This window comes from Trichechus manatus, unplaced genomic scaffold (genome assembly GCF_000243295.1).
Source record: "Trichechus manatus latirostris isolate Lorelei unplaced genomic scaffold, TriManLat1.0 scaffold00086, whole genome shotgun sequence".
In the NCBI taxonomy this organism is placed as follows: Eukaryota; Metazoa; Chordata; class Mammalia; order Sirenia; family Trichechidae; genus Trichechus; species Trichechus manatus.
This window is the reverse complement of record NW_004444022.1, coordinates 6,151,402-6,169,764: the sequence shown is the minus strand read 5'-3', so window position 1 is coordinate 6,169,764 and position 18,363 is coordinate 6,151,402. Positions and strand designations below refer to the sequence as shown.

Sequence of the window (18,363 nt, the reverse complement as noted above, 5' to 3'; positions counted from 1 at the left end):
TTCAGATGCTGTGGTGGACACACTCTAGGGCGCCCTCCATGATCCCTGCCTCCTGATGTTCAGTACTCTGTGGGATCTGCTCCCTTTGAGTAGGGGCATGACCTGTGACTTTTTTCTAACCAGTAGATCATGGCAAAGGTGCTGAGATGTACACAATTATGTGTATGTGATTATACACATAAGATTGTAGCACCTACCATATGGAATCTTTCCCTCCTTTGCTGGCTTTGAGGAAGCAGATGGTCATGCTGGAGCTGAAGGCAGCCTTCAGCTGACATCCAGAAATAAACTGAAGCCCTAAATGGAATTATGCTAACAACCTGAGTGAGTCTGGAAGCTGAACCCTTCCCCAGCTGAGCCTCAGATGAAACTGCAGCCCTGGCTGACAACTTGATTGCAGTTTTTTTTTTTTTTTTTGAGAGCTTAAATAGAAGACAGATAAACCATACCTCAACTTCAAATCCACAGAAATTATGATAATAAATGTGTGTTGTTTTAAGCTGCTAAATTCGTGTCAATATTGTTATACAGCAAAAGATAATAAAGACAAAGAACTGATGCATTTGAATTGTGGTGCTGGTGAAGAAAATTGAATATGGAAATAAGAACAAACAAATCAGTCTTAGAAAAAATACAACCAGAATGCTCCTTAGAAGTGAGGATGATAAGACTTTAGCTCACCTACTTTGCACATGTCATCAGGAAAGACCAATCGCTAGAAAAGGACATCATGTTTTGTAAAGTAGAGGGTGAATGAAAATGAGGGAAACTCTCAATGAGATGGACTGACACAATAGCCACAACAATGGACTCAAACGTACCAATGATCATGAAGATGGAAAAGGACCAGGCAACATTTCCTTCTGTTACATGTAAGGTCGCCATGAGTCACAGCTGACTGACAACAACTAACAACAACGACAACATACGTATTAACAGATTTAATCCTAATTACCCTCTACATGGATTGAATTGTGTTCCCCAAAACAATATCTATTGGAGTCCTAACCCCTGTACCTGTGAATGTGACCTTGTTTGGCAAAAGAGGGGCAAGGTCATACCGAAGTAGGGTGGGTCCTAATCTTATATGACTAGTGTCTTATAAAAAATGAGACAGATGTGGCACAGAGTCACACACAGGGGGAATGTGCCATGTGAAGATACAAGTAGCAAAGGAATGCCAAGGATTGCCAGGAGCCACCAGAAGCTAGGAGAGAAGCATGGAACAAACAGTTCCTCTCTCAGAACCCTTGGAAGGAATTGACATGGCTGATACCCTGATTCGGACTTCTACCCTTCAGAACTGAGAGACAAGAAATTTCTCTTCTTTAAATCTACTTATTTTGTGGTAGTTTGTTACGGGAGCAGTAGGAAACTAATATATTCATTTCATACAATGGGAAAACTGAAGTATGAAGCATGAAGTTTAGGCAACCAGCCTAAGATCACACAGTCATAAGTGGGAAGGCTGAAATTCAAACAAAGCAAGATAGTTCCCGAGCCTGTGTTATTAACCAGTAGCCTTTCTGTACTTCTTAGAAAGTCTACCTCAGGTTGCTTCCAAATCTGACTTCCTATAACTTACCCCTATAGCATGGGTCAAAAATCCAAACGTAGTATAGATAACAAATGAACGCAGCAGGCTGCATGTAACGTGATCAGTAGTGGTGTGGATGCTGAAGAGCAAGAGATACTGCCTCACAGTATTCACTATCCAAACAAAACACATCTGTGGGTCTCCCTCAGCCAGTGGGATGATGCCAGTTGGTGGCCTCTGACATATGGATTCTAGTTCTGGTTGTGGAAAGCAAATCAACTTATTTTCCATATAAACTGAAATATTTGAAACCTATGATCACTTTTGCCTCAAAATGTTCTCGTTTCTCCTGCTTATATGAATGGCGAGACCTCTCACATTTTTGTTGTTCTCTTTTACAGATGCTCTTCTTGACCCAAATCCACTGCTGTTGAGTTGATTCCGACTCATAGCGACCCTACAGGACAGAGCAGAACTGCCCCATAGGGTTTCCAAGGCTGTAAATCTTTATGGAAGCAGATTGCCATATCTTTTTCCCACATTCTTCTTGACACTTGCAGAAATATTTATAGGGTTTTTTGGCTCTGTGTGGTATCAACAGGCAGAAATGCCTCCTTCTCTTCACCATCTCTGGGGCTGAGTCTGGTAAGCCCACCAAGATACAGTTCTTCCAGGCAGCCCTATTCCACCAATATTCCTTCTTGCCATTACAGTATTTTTAAAAAATTACCTAGGCAATATAAAAATACATATTTGTATAAGATTCAAATGAAACAGGAGGATATGGAGCAAAGCCTGAGGGTCTCCCTGTACACTCTCCTACTCCTTATCCCATCTCAGAGGAAACCACTGTTAAAGTTTGCGCCCCATCTTCCATTCTCTTTTCAGACATAACATTTAACTTAATTGGGTCAAACAACAAAACTTACAAATTGCTTTTTGCAAACTGTGTCTTGGAGGTCTTTCCATGCTGTGGTCTATAGGACTAACCTCGTACTTTTTAACAGTTGTGTAATCTTTCTTAGAATGGTTGCATCCTCATTTGTTTGACCACGTATTGATCATAATTTTAGGTTATTTTGAATATTTCCTTTTAACAAATGAGCATCTTTCTATTTACTGATTTGCCAGTTATAAGATATATTTTATTCAAGTCTTGCCCATTTTCCTGGTCTTTTTCTGGCTACTCTGTTACTGACCAACCCCACCCCACCTGTCCACTCATGGCTGATTGAAGAGATTCTCAGTTTCCACTCTTCAAAAGTGAGGCACCGGGGTTGAGAGAGGTCCCCCTGCATCCTTGTCCTCCTTCTAAGGTCAACAGATGCTATCCCTCAGGGGCAACAAGTGATGGCAGCAGTGATTGTTGGGAGGTGTTTTAGTTTCCTAGAGCTACCATAACAAAGTACCACCGGTTGGGAGGCTTGTAAGAACAGAAATGTATTGTCTCACAGTTCTGGAGGCTAGGAGTCCAAAATTAGGGTGCTGGTCATGCTAATTCCTTCTGAGGGCTCTGAGAGAGACTCTGTTTCATGCCTCCCTTCTATCTTCTGGTGATGGTCGGTGATCCTTTGCATTCCTTGGCCCGTAGATGCATTACTGCAAGTCTCTGCCTCTGTCTGTATATGGCTGTCTTCCTCTGCATGTCTCTCTGTGTCTCCTCTTATAAGGACATCATTCAGATTAGGACGCACCCTACTCCAGTATGACCTCATGTTAACTAATAATATCGTCGAAGACTCTATTTCCAAATGCATTCACATTCATAGGCATCACGGGTTAGGGTTTCAACATATGTTTTTGGGTGACATAGTTAAACAGCAGGCTATTTAAATTTTTGTCAAAGCATTTCTTTATCAGATTAGAATGATTCTCCAAAATCACCACATCTTGTAAGTAGACAACTGCGGTTACATCTTTGTGCATAAGTGTGAGGATTATTTTAGGAGATTTTGTACACACACACAAACACACAAAAGCATATATATTTTAACGTTTTGATCAATGCTACCAATGTGTCTTCCAAAAAATTTACCTTCCTATGAACAATATGAGTGTTTATATTTTACTGTATCCTTGATAGTGCTTGAAATAATCAGTATTTTTAATACTTGCTATTTCATTTTTTGCAAAGTTCTAATGTTTTCTTCCCTTTGTTCCTTGAGCAGAAGAGGATTCCTTGCCACCAAAATTACCACCACCTTCATCTGGCCTCCTAGGAAGAGCAGTTTCTGAATATGCAAGAACTATAGCTAGAAGAATTTCTCCAGGTTTTCTAGTTTAGAGCAACGAGGTGAAATGAGTTACTTTAGCTGACCTTTTGCCTTGGTTCTTTGGAAAAAACAGCTTGAGAGATTTTTCCCCTAAACCCTGAGGAGTTACCTTTGCCCTAGTTTTCTGCCCAAGAGGATTTGTTACTTTGTCCAGGTTGACTGACATTTCCTGGGTAAGCTGTAAACAACTTGTGGATTGATACTTTTTGTCTGGTTCTGGGCAGCAGCCTGCCCTGTGACTGGTATGCACCTTGCAGAGACTGGTCAACAGACTACAAAAATGAGGTGAGTTGTAGCCTATTATGCAAATGAAGTATCTGTGGCCTATCGAAGGGGGATTGGTCAGTTGGTGGCCCTGATGGGTGGGCATGCCTTGAAATTGATGAGGAATTTGTGTATATAAGCAGCCAACCCCACAGAAGTCTTTCAGACGGAAAAAAGCAAGAAGAGAAGCAGCAGGAAGAAGTGAAAGGAAGAAAGAAGAGATAAAAAGAAGCAGAGAGAGAGAGAGGAGGCAAGAAACCTCCTAAAAGAGCTGTGACATGGATCAAGGGATGTAACACTGAAGATGGTGACAGGCCTGAAGGGGCTCAGTGGCACAGCCAGCAGCAACAGATGGCAGGCCAAGAAAAGTCTGAACTGAAGGGGCCAGGAGGATTCTGTCCTGAGGGGGCCAAGAAGGGGCCTGCATAGTTGACAGGAGCTGAGAGAGTTGTTTTGCACTGAACAAGGGAGACTTTGCCTAGATACTTCCTGATCCTGGTCCTGAGTTACAAACTGTTGATCTTGGTCCCAAGTTGTACCCTGATCCTTAATAAACCACTTAACTGTAAGTATGGTCTGTAAGTTCTGTGTGGCCACTGCAATGGATTATAGATCCCAGAAGAGAAGTGGAGAGTGCTGTGGGAGGTGTGGCTGGTGTCAGAATTGGTAAAAAGGACAAAGAGTGAAGGTATGTTTGACCTCCAGCTCATAAGGATCAGCCTTGGGATGATCTTCATTCACATTATCCCCCCTGCAGTTAGACAGATTTTGATGCTACTACTACCCCTGCTGCCATTTTACAAGCAAGAAGAACATGGAGAAGAAGTCTACTTCTTAGAGAAGATGTTATGAAGTTATCTTTTTTAAAAAAAAATAATATTTTATTGTGTTTTGGGTGAAAGTTTACACAGCAAATTAGATCCCATTTAACAATTTTTAGACAAATTGTTCTATGATTTTGGTTTAAAGTTATCTTTTAACATGATGAAATGCTGAGGTACTCAATTCCAATGATGCATCTCCAGTGGCCTCTAAGGAGAACAACCTTAAACTAAAAAAGATATAATTTAAGATAAAGCAAGAGGAAACTGATGCCAAAGGTAGGTGAAATGATATTAAGCAAATACCTTGTTGTTGTTGTTAGATGCCATTGAGTCAGTTATGACTCATAGTGATCCCATGTACAACAGAACAAAACACTGCCCAGTCCTGTGCCATCCTCACAATCATTGCTATGTTTGAGCCCATTGTTGCAGCCACTGTGTCAATCCATCTCATTGAAGGTCTCCCTTTTTTTCATTGACCCTCTACTTTACTAACTAAGCATGGTGTCCTTCTCCAGAGACTGGTCCTTCCTGATAACATGTCCAAAGTATGTAAGACGAAGTCTCGCCATCCTCGCTTCTAAGAATCATTCTGGCTTTACTTCTTCCAAAACAGATTTGTTTGTTTTTCTGGGAGTCCATGGTATATTCACTATTCTTCACTAACACCATAATTCAAAGGCATCAGTTTTTCTTTGGTTTTCCTTATGCAGTGTCCAGCTTTTGCATGCATATGAGGTGATTGAAAACGTCATGGCTTGGGTCAGGCACACCTTAGTCCTCAAAGTGACATCTTTGCTTTTTTATACTTTAAAGAGGTCTTTTGCAGCAGATTTTCCCAGTGCAATGCATCATTTGATTTCTTGACTGCTGCTTCCACGGGCATTGATTGTGGATCCAAGTAAAATGAAATCGTTGATAATTTCAGTCTTTTCTCTGTTTATCATGATGTTCCTTATTGGTTCAGTTGTGAGGATTTTTGTTTTCTTTATGTTGAGGTGTAATCCATACTGAAGGCTGTAGTCTTTGATCTTTATCAGTAAGTGTTTCAAGTCCTCTTCACTTTTAACAAGCAAGGTTGTATCATCTGCATACCGCAAGTTGTTAATTAGTCTTCTAATGCTGAACTCTTCTTCATATAGCACAGCTTCTTGGATTATTTGCTCTGCTTACAGACTGAATATGTTAAAAGGAGACAACCTTGACACATACCTTTCCTGATTTTAAACCGTGCAGTATCCTTTTGTTCTATTCGAAGGACTGCCTCTTGGTGTATATACAGATTCCGCATGAGCACAATTAAGTGTTCTGGAATTCCAGTTCTTCACAAAGTTATACATAACTTATTATGATCCACAGAGTCTAACAACTTTACATAGTCAATAAAACACAGGTAAGCATCTATCTGGTATTCTCTACTTCAGCCAAGATCAATCTGACATCAGCAATGATATTCCTTGTTCCATGTCCTCTTCTGAATGCGGCTTGAATTTCTGGAAGTTCCCTGTTGATGTAATGCTGCAACCATTTTTTAATTATCTGCAGCAATATTTTACTTATGTGTGATACTAATGATATTGTTCAATAATTTCCATATTTTGTTGGATCACCTTTCTTTGGAATGGGCCCAAATATGGATCTCTTCCAGCTGGTTGGCCAGGTAGCTGTCTTCCAAATTTCTTGGCATAGATGAATGAGCGCTTCCAACGTTGCATCCATTTGTTGAAACATCTCAGTTGGTGTTACGTCAATTCCTGGAGCCTTATTTTTTGCCAAGGCCTCAGTGCAGCTTGGACTTCTTCCTTTAGTACCATCAGTTCTTGATCATATGCTACCTCCTGAAATGGTTGACTGTCAACCAATTCTTTTTGTACAGTGACTCTGTATTCCTTCCATCTTCTTTTCATGCTTCCTGCATCATTCAATATTTTGCCCATAGAATCCTTTAATATTGTAACTTGAGGCTTGAATTTTTTCTTCAGTTCTTTCAGCTTGAGGAATACTTAGTGTGTTCTTCCCTTTTACTTTTCTAACTCCAGGTCTTGCACATTTCATTATAATACTTTGTCTTCTGGAGCCACCTTTGAAATCTTCTGTTCAGCTCTTTTTCTCATCATTTCTTCCATTCGTTTTAGCTGCTCTGCATTGAATAGCAAGTTTCAGAGTCTCTTCTGATATCCATTTTGGTCTTTTCTTTATTTCCTGTCTTTGTAATGACTTTTTGCTTTCTTCATATATGATGTCCTCCCACAGCTCATCTAGTCTTCAGTCATTAGTGTTCAATGTGTCAAATCTATTCTTCAGATGGTCTCTAAATTCAAGTGGGATAGGCTCAAGGTCGTATTTTGGCTCTTGTGGAATTGTTTTAATTTTCTTCAGCCTCAGCTGGAACTTGCATATGAGCAATTGATGGTCTGTTCTGCAGTTGGCCCCTGGCCTTGTTCTGACGAACGCATTGAACTTCTCCATCATCTCCTTCCACAGATGTAGTTGATTTGATTCCTGTGTATTCCATCTGGCGAAGTCCATGTATACAGTCACTGTTTATGTTGTTGAAAAAGGGTATTTCCAGTGAATACGTCATCGGTCTGTCAGTTTGTCTTACTGTGGTGGCTTGCATGTTGCTGTGATGCTGGAAGCTATGCCACTGGTATTTCCATGCCAGCATGGTACCCATGGTGGACAGGTTTCAGTGGAGCGTCCAGACTGAGATAGATGAGGAAGAAGGACTTGATAATCTACTTTAAAGAAAAAAAATTGGCTAGTGAAAACCTTATGAGTAGCAGCTGAACATTGTCTGATAAAGTGCCAGAAGACGAGTCCCCCAGGTTGGACGGCACTCAAAATCTGACTGACAATACCCTTAGGCTGTTTAAATATATTGAAACTTCTAGAATCCAAGCAGTTACCTCCCAGAGAATTAAAAGAACATGAAGATTGGATTGTGAAATAAAGATAAAGATATGCCAAAAGACTGGAAATGAGTATCTTGATTTCTACAAAGAGGAACTCTGGAAATCCTAGACTGCTAGGACTGATGTCATATGCTGGTAACATTTTCAAAAGACCACAGAAGAATAAGGAATGGCAAACCAACATCATATGTAAAGACCACCAAAAAGACCAGAGTGTGGAAATCATGTCACATAAAGACAATATGTTGTAGACAGAGTATTTTTGTATTTCATTGGGCTTTTGGAAGGATCTCTTATGGTAGCCTGTGGTCAGGATGGAGTACTAAAAGCTCCAGGTTGGTGGCTTTGTGGATCACTGAGACTGATACCAGAAACATGCAGATGAGTGTTAATGTGGAAGGGGGCAAGGTTTTTGTTGAGTGCTGTCCCCCCAAAAGATATGGTGATGTCTTAACCCCTAGTGCCTGTGAATGTGACTTTGTTTGGAAATAGGGTCTTTGAAGATGTTATTAGTTAAACATGAGGTCGTACTAGAGTAGGGTGGGTCCTAATCTAATATGAATGTTGTCCTTATAAGAAGAGGTGAAGAGACACAAAATGACACGCAGAGGGAAGACTCAAAAATTCTTAGCTCTCTATTTGATGCTTATCAAATTTGTTGCTAATTCACTGCTGTGAAGGAAGTAAGTATGAGTGGTGATCAAGAATCAGGCTATATTCACCAGGTTGGAAAGACGGGCTGAATCATTCAAAAGCTGGTGCACACAGCCAAAAGATTAGGGGCTTTGAATTAAGGTAACCCTAAACTTAAATACCAGCTCTGGTGGTGGATAAGTATAAGCAAGTTACTTAAGCATCTGTAAGCTTTAATTTCTTCCTCTGTAAAACTGGGGAAAGAACTCTCTTTTTTTAATAAATAAGACCTAGACAATTTCTGGTACATGGTAGGTACCCAATAAAGGTTAGTTCCCTTCCTCTCCTCTTCGCAACTATTTCTGGCTGAATATAATAAAAATAAATGTACAGATGACAGAAAGAAGGGTACAAAGATGCCCAATATCATAAAGTGCCACTGCTCAATATAGAAGAAGCCTAGTTCTTAAGAACAAGAACTTCAGAACAAGAGCTGTAAGTTTTATTTGACTGCAAGTTCAATATAAACAAACATTATTTGATTTAAAAAATACCATCTTAAGGGCATTAACTGACTAGAACATCCAATGGTTCTCTCATACTCTGTTCTCTTTAGACAACAGCTGGGAAAAGTGTTCCGTTTTGGCTACCACATGTTAAAGAATATTGAGATACTGAGGAAGACTACCAGAGTGTGGAAAACATGTCACACAAGGCAGGGTTGAAGGAAGGGAAATGTTTTATCTGGTTGAAAGAAAACTTAGGCAAGAGATGACAGCTGTATTCAAGTAAACAAAAGACTTATTTTGGGGATGTTCAAAAGAATTAGCGCCAATGGGTGGAGGTACAAGGTGGGAAACTTCAGCTCATTGGCTTAAGGAATACTTCCTAATAGGCAGAGATGTAAAAAAGTGGTGGCACACATGGTTTACACTCAGCTACTAACTGGTGTAGAGGTTAAGAGCTCGGCTGGTAACTAAAAGTTTGGCAGTTCGAATCTACCAACTGCTCCTTGGAAACTCTATGGGGCAGTTCTACTCTGTCCTATAGGGTCTTTATGAGTCGGAATCGACTGGATGGCAATGGTTTTATTTTTTTTTTACTAGTTGAGAGGTTTGTAGTTTGAACCCACTTAGTGGCATCGCAGAAGAAGGGTGTGGTGATCTGCTTCTGTAAACGTTATAGCAAAGAAAACCCTATGGAGAAGTTCTAGTCTGTAACACATGGGGTAGCCATGAGTTGTAATCGACTCGATGGCAATGGGTTACCTTGTAAGATAATACATTTCCTGTCATTAAAAATGAAAAAGAAGTTAGATGTGGGGTTTCCTATATTGAAAGAGAAAAAGACAAAAATGTATGTGTGTGTGTATGTGTACCTGTTTTAGGTCTTAGAGAAAAAAGAGTCAGATGCTATGAGCACCATTCCATCATTCTATCTTGTCATTTTGTAAGGGTTGGTACATCACAGATCCTAAGTGATAAAAAAAGAAACAAAACAAAAGAAAACAAAACAAAACACCCAAACTGTTGCTGTCGAGTCGATTCTAACTCCTAGTGACCCTATAGGACAGAGTAGAACTGCCCCATAGTGTTTCCAAGGGGCAGCTGGTGGATTTGAACCACCAACCTTTTGGTTAGCAGCCAAATGCTTAATCACTGCGCTACCAGGGCCGCAAGTGATAAAAGAAGAGCCTTTAATTCAACAAACATGCACTGCCCACTAGCGAAGAACCCTGCTGGGCAAAATTCTGTTGGGGGAATTCTTAAAAAGAAACATTTTTTCTTAAATTAGGGAGGTAAGTCTAGGGTCTATGAACACTATTGCAGAGCAACTTGAAGCAAGATGAGCTAAACTGCCAAAAGTTTCAGTAAAGACACATAATATTCTGAGTGTTCATAAAAAAAATGATAATCATGGAAGGGAGAAGTTGCAGGAAAGCTCCCAGGGGACATGCAATATGATGCACGGGGAGGAATATGGGGCATTAACATTAAAAGGGTAAGTTCATGTTATCCCTATGTGATTTAACAGATTGAGTTTGTAAGAGGGAAGAGGGTGACATTTAGGTGGAGATATAGGACTGGCAAGTACTATAGGATAATCCTCTGACATTGCCTGTGTCCCACTCACCCATTCTTTGAAATGACACCTCCTCCTCTTTCTACAAGCCTTTAACATCCCCTTCCCCTCCTTACTCTATGTTGATGACCTAATCTCTTAGTTCACTGAGAAAATAGAGCAACCAGAAGAGGACTCACACATCTTCTCAGCATGAAATCCACCTTGCTCTGGCCTCTGTGCCTTCATACTTTGACTTTCCCCCCTAGTAAACCCCTTCATCATGCTGGATGGCCCCCTCCTGCATCGATTTTTCCTGCTCCACTAGATCAACCACATCAGCATAGAAACATACAGTATCCTCTCCCATAATAAAAAAAAAAAAAGCTCTCCTCATGTCCTCTCCAGCTACTGTCCTATCTCTCTGTTCCTCTTTATAGAGAAACTCTTTCAAAGAGTTGTCTACACCTTCTGTCTGATTCTTGTTTCCTGTATTTTCACCTCAACCCACTCCAATCAGGCGTTCACTCCCACCACTCCACTGAAACTGCTCTTGTCAGGGTCACTAAAAACTTCCTTCTTACAGACGCTAATGGCTAATTCTCAGTCCTCACCTATTCATCTTATCATCCATACTTGACCCTGTTGGTTCTCCATCCTTAGTAACATGTTGTTCTTAACTTGGATTCAAGTGTACCACCTTCTCCTGGTACTCCTCCTGCCTCACTGCCTCTGTCTCTTTATGTCTTCTGCTGAATTTTCACCTTGTTGCTGACCTCTGAGGGTTAGTGTGCCCAGGTTCAGTCCTTGGACCTCAGTCGATCGATTTGTACTACCTAGATGATATCATGCAATCTCCAAGGGTGTAAATACCATTGAAAAACTGGCACCTCTAAAATTTCTATTTCCAACTGAGCTCTCCTCTGAGTTCCCTACTCCCCTCTCCACCCATTGATTTCTTCCTCAGTGGTTCTCTGTCTTAGTAAGTGGCACCACTATTTACCTAGTAGTGAAGAGCAAAAACCTTGAAATTATCCTAGAACCTTTTTTCCTTTCACTTCTTACACCCAATTCATTAGTATGTAAGTTATTTGGGCTCCTTCTTCAAAATGACCATTTTTTCACTACTTCTACCTCTACCATCTTAGACTAAGCCACCATCACTTTTTTCCTGAACTATTGCAACACCCAGCTAACTAGTATTCTTATTTTCACTCTTGTCTCCTTTAAAGTCTATTTTCCATATTGCAGCTAGAGTGACTTTTTTTTTCCTTAACCAAAGGTACATCAGTACCCTTTCTCAACCTCTACAATGACTTCCTATAACAGAATAAAATCCAAAATCTTACCATCATCTACAAGTGTTTCAGGATCTATCATTGTCCATTTCTCCAACCTCCTATCTTTCCATTCTCAGCCTTGTTTTCCCGTTTCTGGCCATGCTGGCCTTCTCCCAGGGTCTTTGAACTTGCTTTTTTTTTTTTTTTTTTTTTTAGCCTAGAATCCTCTTCATCTGATCATTTAGTGGCTCACTCCTCATTTCATGCTCACTCAAATGTTACCTCCTCAGAGAGGCTGTTCCTGACTTTCCTTTCTAACATAGTCTATGTCCTCCTGCTCCCACTGCTCTCTGCTCCCTAACTAGTTTATTTCCTTCATTGTACTAAGCACAGCCTGACTTTATGTTAAACAGCCAACGTTTGTTCACTGTCTGTCTTCCCCAGTAGAAAGCCAATTCCATGAAGGTGACATGTGAGTAACTGAAATTTAAAAGCGTTCTAAACCACTTAAGACTGATGGATAAAAAAGGAGTATTAACTGGTCAACTGTCCTATTCTACAGTAAACTGTGTAAGATGATTCTTCACTTTCCCCAGTGTCAACCATACAATACAACTTTCACCCAATTACTTCAATTTAAAACTCTGACTGAAGGTCTCCCTAATGTGGAGAGTAGAATTTATTTTTCTTCAGTGCAAAAGTAGTAGAGGGAAGCGTTTTTCTCCTTGCAGCTCTTGTGGACATATTCTTGAGCTTCCTTGTAAAATGTTCCTCAGACCCAGGGAGACGTTGTTAGCCTCCACCAGAGGCACTTCCATCTTATTACCATGTGTACCTGAAGCACGACATTGCCCAAGTGCCAGTACTCCTGCAATACACGGGTGTTCAGAAAATATCAAAGCATAGTACTAATTACCCGCAAGTCATTTTTCCATCAACTCAGGGCTTCGAACCAGTTCCGAATGGTTCAGTAATTGCTGACGTAAACGTGGTCCTTGCTTAGCAATCAAATCTGTTGCCCATCGGATTTTGACCAGAGCAGGAAACAAATAGCAGCACCCTGCTCAAAGATGGTGACTGACCCCACCACTTTGAATGTGTGTCACTCTCCACAGTCCTGCCAATAATCCAATCTCCCGCATGGATCCCAAAATTTCAGGGGCCTGATGTGGGAGATCGGATTATTGGCAGGACTATCAAGAGTGACACACATCCAAAACAGTGGCCAGCCACCATTTTTGAGCAGGGCACCGCTGTTTGTTTCCTACTCCAGTCAAAATATGATGGGCAACAGATTTGGTTGCTATGCAACACATAGTCTGCCCTCGTTTATGTTGGCAGTTACTGAACCGGTTCAAAGCCCTGCTTCAATTGTATACCAGAAGAATTATTGTTTAAAAATCATTTGCTGCATATCTACCACTTTATTATATTCTGCCCATGTTTACAAAGGCATGAGCAATGTTTCAAACATAATTGATGGTCATTTCACTGAACTGCTAATGAAAGCAGCAGCACTGAGCACACAAATCAAGCTGCTTTGTTGGCCTGGTGCTATTTGGGGAGAATCAGTATGTACACCCAGCCACTTTATAAACTGGATCAGTTCTCCAGGGAAATCCTTAATGTGTACCTGCCATAATAAGTTCTGTTTTGCATTGCTCTATTTATAGACTCCAGCTACTTTCACACATTTTTTAGCCCTTTCCTGTAGGAGAAAACTTGAATGAATCATTCTCATGTTGTCAATTTTATTGTTAAATTATGCTCAAAATTTCTCTTTAGTGTTATAGGACTGCAAGACATTTTCTGCCCAAACAGAAGCAAAAGAGGTTGGGGAAAGATCTCTGGCCTTTAAAATTCTCTAGCTTCTAGCTGACCTATATTCCATTCACTAGTATTGGGCAGCAGACATTTTCTTTAGGAATGTCATATTTGGTGCAGCCTCAAGGCCAACATGAATATGTGCTGCACAGCATATCACTCGTCAGAAAAGAGGTGGTAAGCAGAGGCTGTGTTGTACCTTTTTGTAGTAAATTTACACTCCTCATAAAGTAACAGATTCAGCACAAGAAATCCTGCCTGCAGATCTTTGCCTATTCGTTCATTTCACAAGTATTGACTGAATACCTACCATTTGCCAAGCACTGTTCTATGCCCTGGGGATGCATACAATAAGACATGCACAGTACCTGTCCCTGTATAGCTTACATTTTAGTGGGGACTCAGAAAAAAAAAAATTATCAGTTAATTTCAGAAACAAAGAAATAAATAGGGTGGGGGCAGAATCCCAGACATATTTGCACTTGGCTACTAACTGAAAGGTTGGCAGGTGGAACCCACTCAGTGACACCACAGAAGAAAGGGCTGGTGATCTCCTTCCAAAAAGATTACAGCCAAGAAAAACCTATGGGACTAAGTTCTACTCTGTAACACATGGGGTCACCACAAGTCAGAATCAATTAGATGGCAACTTTTTTTTTTGTTGAGTTTAACTAATAGTCCATACAAAGGACTTTATAATCTTAGAAAGTTATCTTTAAAGAAATGATGTAGTTCAGTTAATTTCTTAAATGTGTAGTATTTTTAATACTCATATACATCTTTGTTTGAGGTTCTTCTTAATGCTGACAGTGAGGGGCTTTGGTAGGGTACACCTGGTCCTTAGCCCCATGGTCCTCACCTTGGCCCACTGGGATGCTTGCCAGGATGCAAGGACAGCCTGCCTGCCTAGCAAAGGTGCTTGCCACGTAGTATTTTCCTGCCTTGGTCATGTTCTCACTAACAGCAGAGTCTAACTTAATGCCTTTGGGCAGTATCTTCATTCTTTTTATGACATTTCATACTTGCTTGATCCAACTGACTTTGGTTTCTAATCCATGAGTCTCACTCATTTTTGGGAAGGACTCAATGGTAGAACTAAACAGAGAAGGCAGAACCAGGCCCCAAATTCAGAGTAAATGCCTTTCATAGATCTGTACAGTGTTACAGCTATAAAGTCGTACTGTAGATGAAACACTGTATAGCTGCTGTAATAATGAAAACTTAGACCAATGAAGCATCAAATTGTGTACATAACAAAGACAGAAAAATGCTGAACAGAGATGGCAGAACCTTCAAAATTTCTGTCCTTTATCCCTTAATTCAAGGTTGCCAGCTTCTCCATGGTGTCAAGAAGACTGTATTATTTTCCAGACTTTAATTTTTCAATAGGAGTTGACCTTTCATGGATGCATTCCAAACAGCTTGAAAGTGCACACCTTGGGGTACTAGAAGTTTCAGATTCTCAGCTCCATATTTTTACTTTCCCCAAAATATCTAAAGGTGAGACTCTAGAAAGAGAACAGTATCAAATTTATTCCATTATGACCAAATTGATAAGTATATTTTCTCGTATTTTAGAAGGGAAAAATCTTGTGTAAACTTTCACAGCCTCGTTCTAGCTACAGATTTAAGATATTTCTTCTGGGGACTCCAATGTTTGGAAATGCAATAGATATGAGGACTTGATATCTGCATTTGTGAATTGCCGAGAATTCTTTGTCAAGACTAGCAAAAGAAAAGAAAGATATCCTACCTGGAAAGATATGGCAAATCAAGTAAATAATACACTAACTCTGGGCCTTGAGATCCACTGTGGTATCCTGTCTTTTCCCTTAATTATTATTAGACAGAACATGATTGAATGCCTCATCTCTAAGCAGGCAAACCCACAAATTATTGCAATATCTGTCAAACCTAGAGTGTGTACAGATTTCCTTTAATAACATGGACAAAACCTTCAAGCGGTCAAACTTCAATTTACCAGTAATCTGTCAAATAAAAGAAAATGAGATCAATAGATTCTTTTTAATAAGCAGACGTTTGGTAAAATCTTAGTTGAAATACCTTTGCAGTTGGAATTCATCTTATCTTTGGGAGAAAAAAAATACTTGGGCAAAAATAAGATTTAAAATACACCTCCTTAATGTTTTTTTTTTTACAGAATGTAAAGCCTCTAATCTAAATTTAAACGTCTGTGTAATATGGATATTCATGTCATTTTTTACTATTATCATTATTAAAAATTCTACAAAACTTTGTGAAAGACCAAATAAATTTTTTATTTTTACATTTTATGCCATTGGAGACATGATAAAAATGGCAAATTCCCAAATAACAAGAATAATGCATTTCCCCTTTATCCAAAGCAAATGCATTTTGCTCCTAAGAGATGTTTAATCCATTCTCTTTTTTCAGAAGAGAAAAGGAGTGGGATGAAAGAATTTGCAGTTAGAACTGGCATTTAATGAAAGACACCTATTTAACTTGTGATGATAAAATAATTATGGTATGAATTTTGAGTTCAGACAGAGGTAGTGAATTTTGACATGAATGAAAAGCAAATTATATCTATGTTAACATTCAAGGCTATCTCTTTGGGACAAGATTATTAAAAATAACTATTGTATTGTGGAAATGAAGGAGCCCATGTTAAGAAATCTATCAGGGATTCCTACATATATGTGTATAAATGTTTACTTCAGAAAGCACCAGATCTACATTTGTAGAATAAATTCCAAAGAACAGATTAAAGTTTCAGAAAATATGGATAGGGAAGCCCATGAGGGCTTCCATCAGGAAAGTGCTAATATGCATGGTCAAATTAAACCAGCATCACTGAGAATGAGGCTTTGGGGATGATGTGGGAGAAAACTATAACCCCTTTTAAAGCTTCAGTTTCCTTGGATTTGCTCACTCCCCAGTAGCTGAGGCAGGAAAATAGCCCAAGGGTTGCATCTGCCCTGAGAAATATCTCTGTACTGAGGAGACTCAAACAAACCAACAAACAAACAAAAAAAAACCATTGCCCTTGAGTTGATTCCAGAGTTGATTCCAAGGACAGAGTATAACTGCCCCATAGGGTTTCCAAGGCTGTTATCTTTATGTAAGCAAACCGCCACATCTTTCTCCCTCAGAGCAGGGCTTTAGGTTAACAGGCGAGAGCTTAACCACTGAGGAGACCCAGGGCTGGCAAATGAGCCAAGATTTCCCTGAGGCCTTATGTTCCTTGGTGCATTTTTCTCTGAACTCATCCTTCCTCACTATCAGGGTGATAATACCTCAAGGGAAGTAAGATTGAGGGATGAGCACAGAGAAAGAAACAAAAAGCTTTAAGCTTACATCTAGCTCTTACAGCTCCACGTGATCCAATTTAGCTCATCAGAAATTTACTTTGGGATTTTTCAGCGGAAGCTCCAGGCTGGTCAAGACTTCAGGATGCTGGGTTAGATATCTCTTTCAGTGAATTCTCGGCAAAAGGTCTAGGGAGACCCCCTTATTTTTGCCAAAACATGATCAATAGGTATGTTTAAGTAAGACAGTAAGGTAAAGGTTCAGAACTTTAAGAGACAGAAGTCAGTCAGGATGCATCTTCCAAGAAATTCTCTAATTTTCTTTTTGAGATAGTAGGTAATAATTAGCTGGAGTCCCTGGGTGGTGCAAACGGTCAATGTAGTTGGTTGCTAACAAAAAGACTGGTGGTTCAGATCCACCCAGAGGTACCTTGGAACAAAAGCCTGGTGATCTACTTCTGAAAAATCAGCCATTGAAAACAGTTCTAATCAGACACACATAGGGTTGGCTTGAGTTGGAAGCAACCTTTTTTTTTTTTTAAATAATTAGCTATTAACCACTTTGGTTTCTTAGCCCTCTAGCTGGTACAGTCTTTTTCCTGGACCTTTCCAAATATCTAGCAGACTTTGAGGACTGCCGACCCCTTTAGCCTGTGCCTTATGGGGGAGTGGACAAAAAGATAAATGTCTGTGGTGAAACTCCATGACAACAGCCCACGTAGCCTACAAAAAAGAAAAAGTACTGATTCCGGTATCTTTTAATCGTGAGATAAAAAGGAACAAAAGGTAAAATTCTCTAGTGAAGAGTGTGTCATGAACCAAGAATTAAGATTAGCCTAATTTTGTGTATCTAACATGTAATTAAAAAAAAAAAAATTACTTGATGGCTTTAAGAAAAAGCCTGGTCCCCAAACATGGGTTAAATTTAGCATGGAACACTAGAGAACCCGCAAGACGAAAACATTGACAATAGCTGGTGCTTGAGTTGGGTTTTTTTTTTTTTTTTTTTTTTTTGGTGCTTGAGTTTCATATCACGTAAAGTGGTAAGGACATTGGGAAGTCTCTTCCCTCTTTCCAGTGAGCAATACTAAGTACCAGCTAATGTAAAGGAGCCAAGAAGGAATTGATGGATAACTTGTGTTCTTGAACTTCACACTTTGGGTACTTCCTTATTGCTGACAAAGAGAAAGCAAAGAAAACAGCCCATAGCTGACTGCAACAGTTTCTCTAAACGTGACCAACAGTAAGAATGATGTTTTCATAGGGTAGAATGCAAGAAATCTCACCACTGGGTGATGCCATCTAATTACCGAATTCAAATTACTTTTGAATCTTCACAGCACCAAAACAAGGATGTCTAACATATTCATAATATGCCTCTTTACAAGCCATATACTTTCATAGTGAATATAAGCCTTCAAAATAGAAGTAAAAATAACCACATGTTACTCTTGTAGAAATA

At 39.7% G+C, this 18,363-nt stretch overlaps 1 protein-coding gene across 2 annotated transcripts in view; it reads right to left on the bottom strand.

Annotated features, from left to right (window-relative positions):
• The window catches only part of GRIP1 (glutamate receptor interacting protein 1), a 332,455-nt gene that overhangs the window by 193,956 nt on the left and 120,136 nt on the right, over positions 1-18,363 (bottom strand). The gene's annotated exons all lie outside the window — the stretch shown is intronic.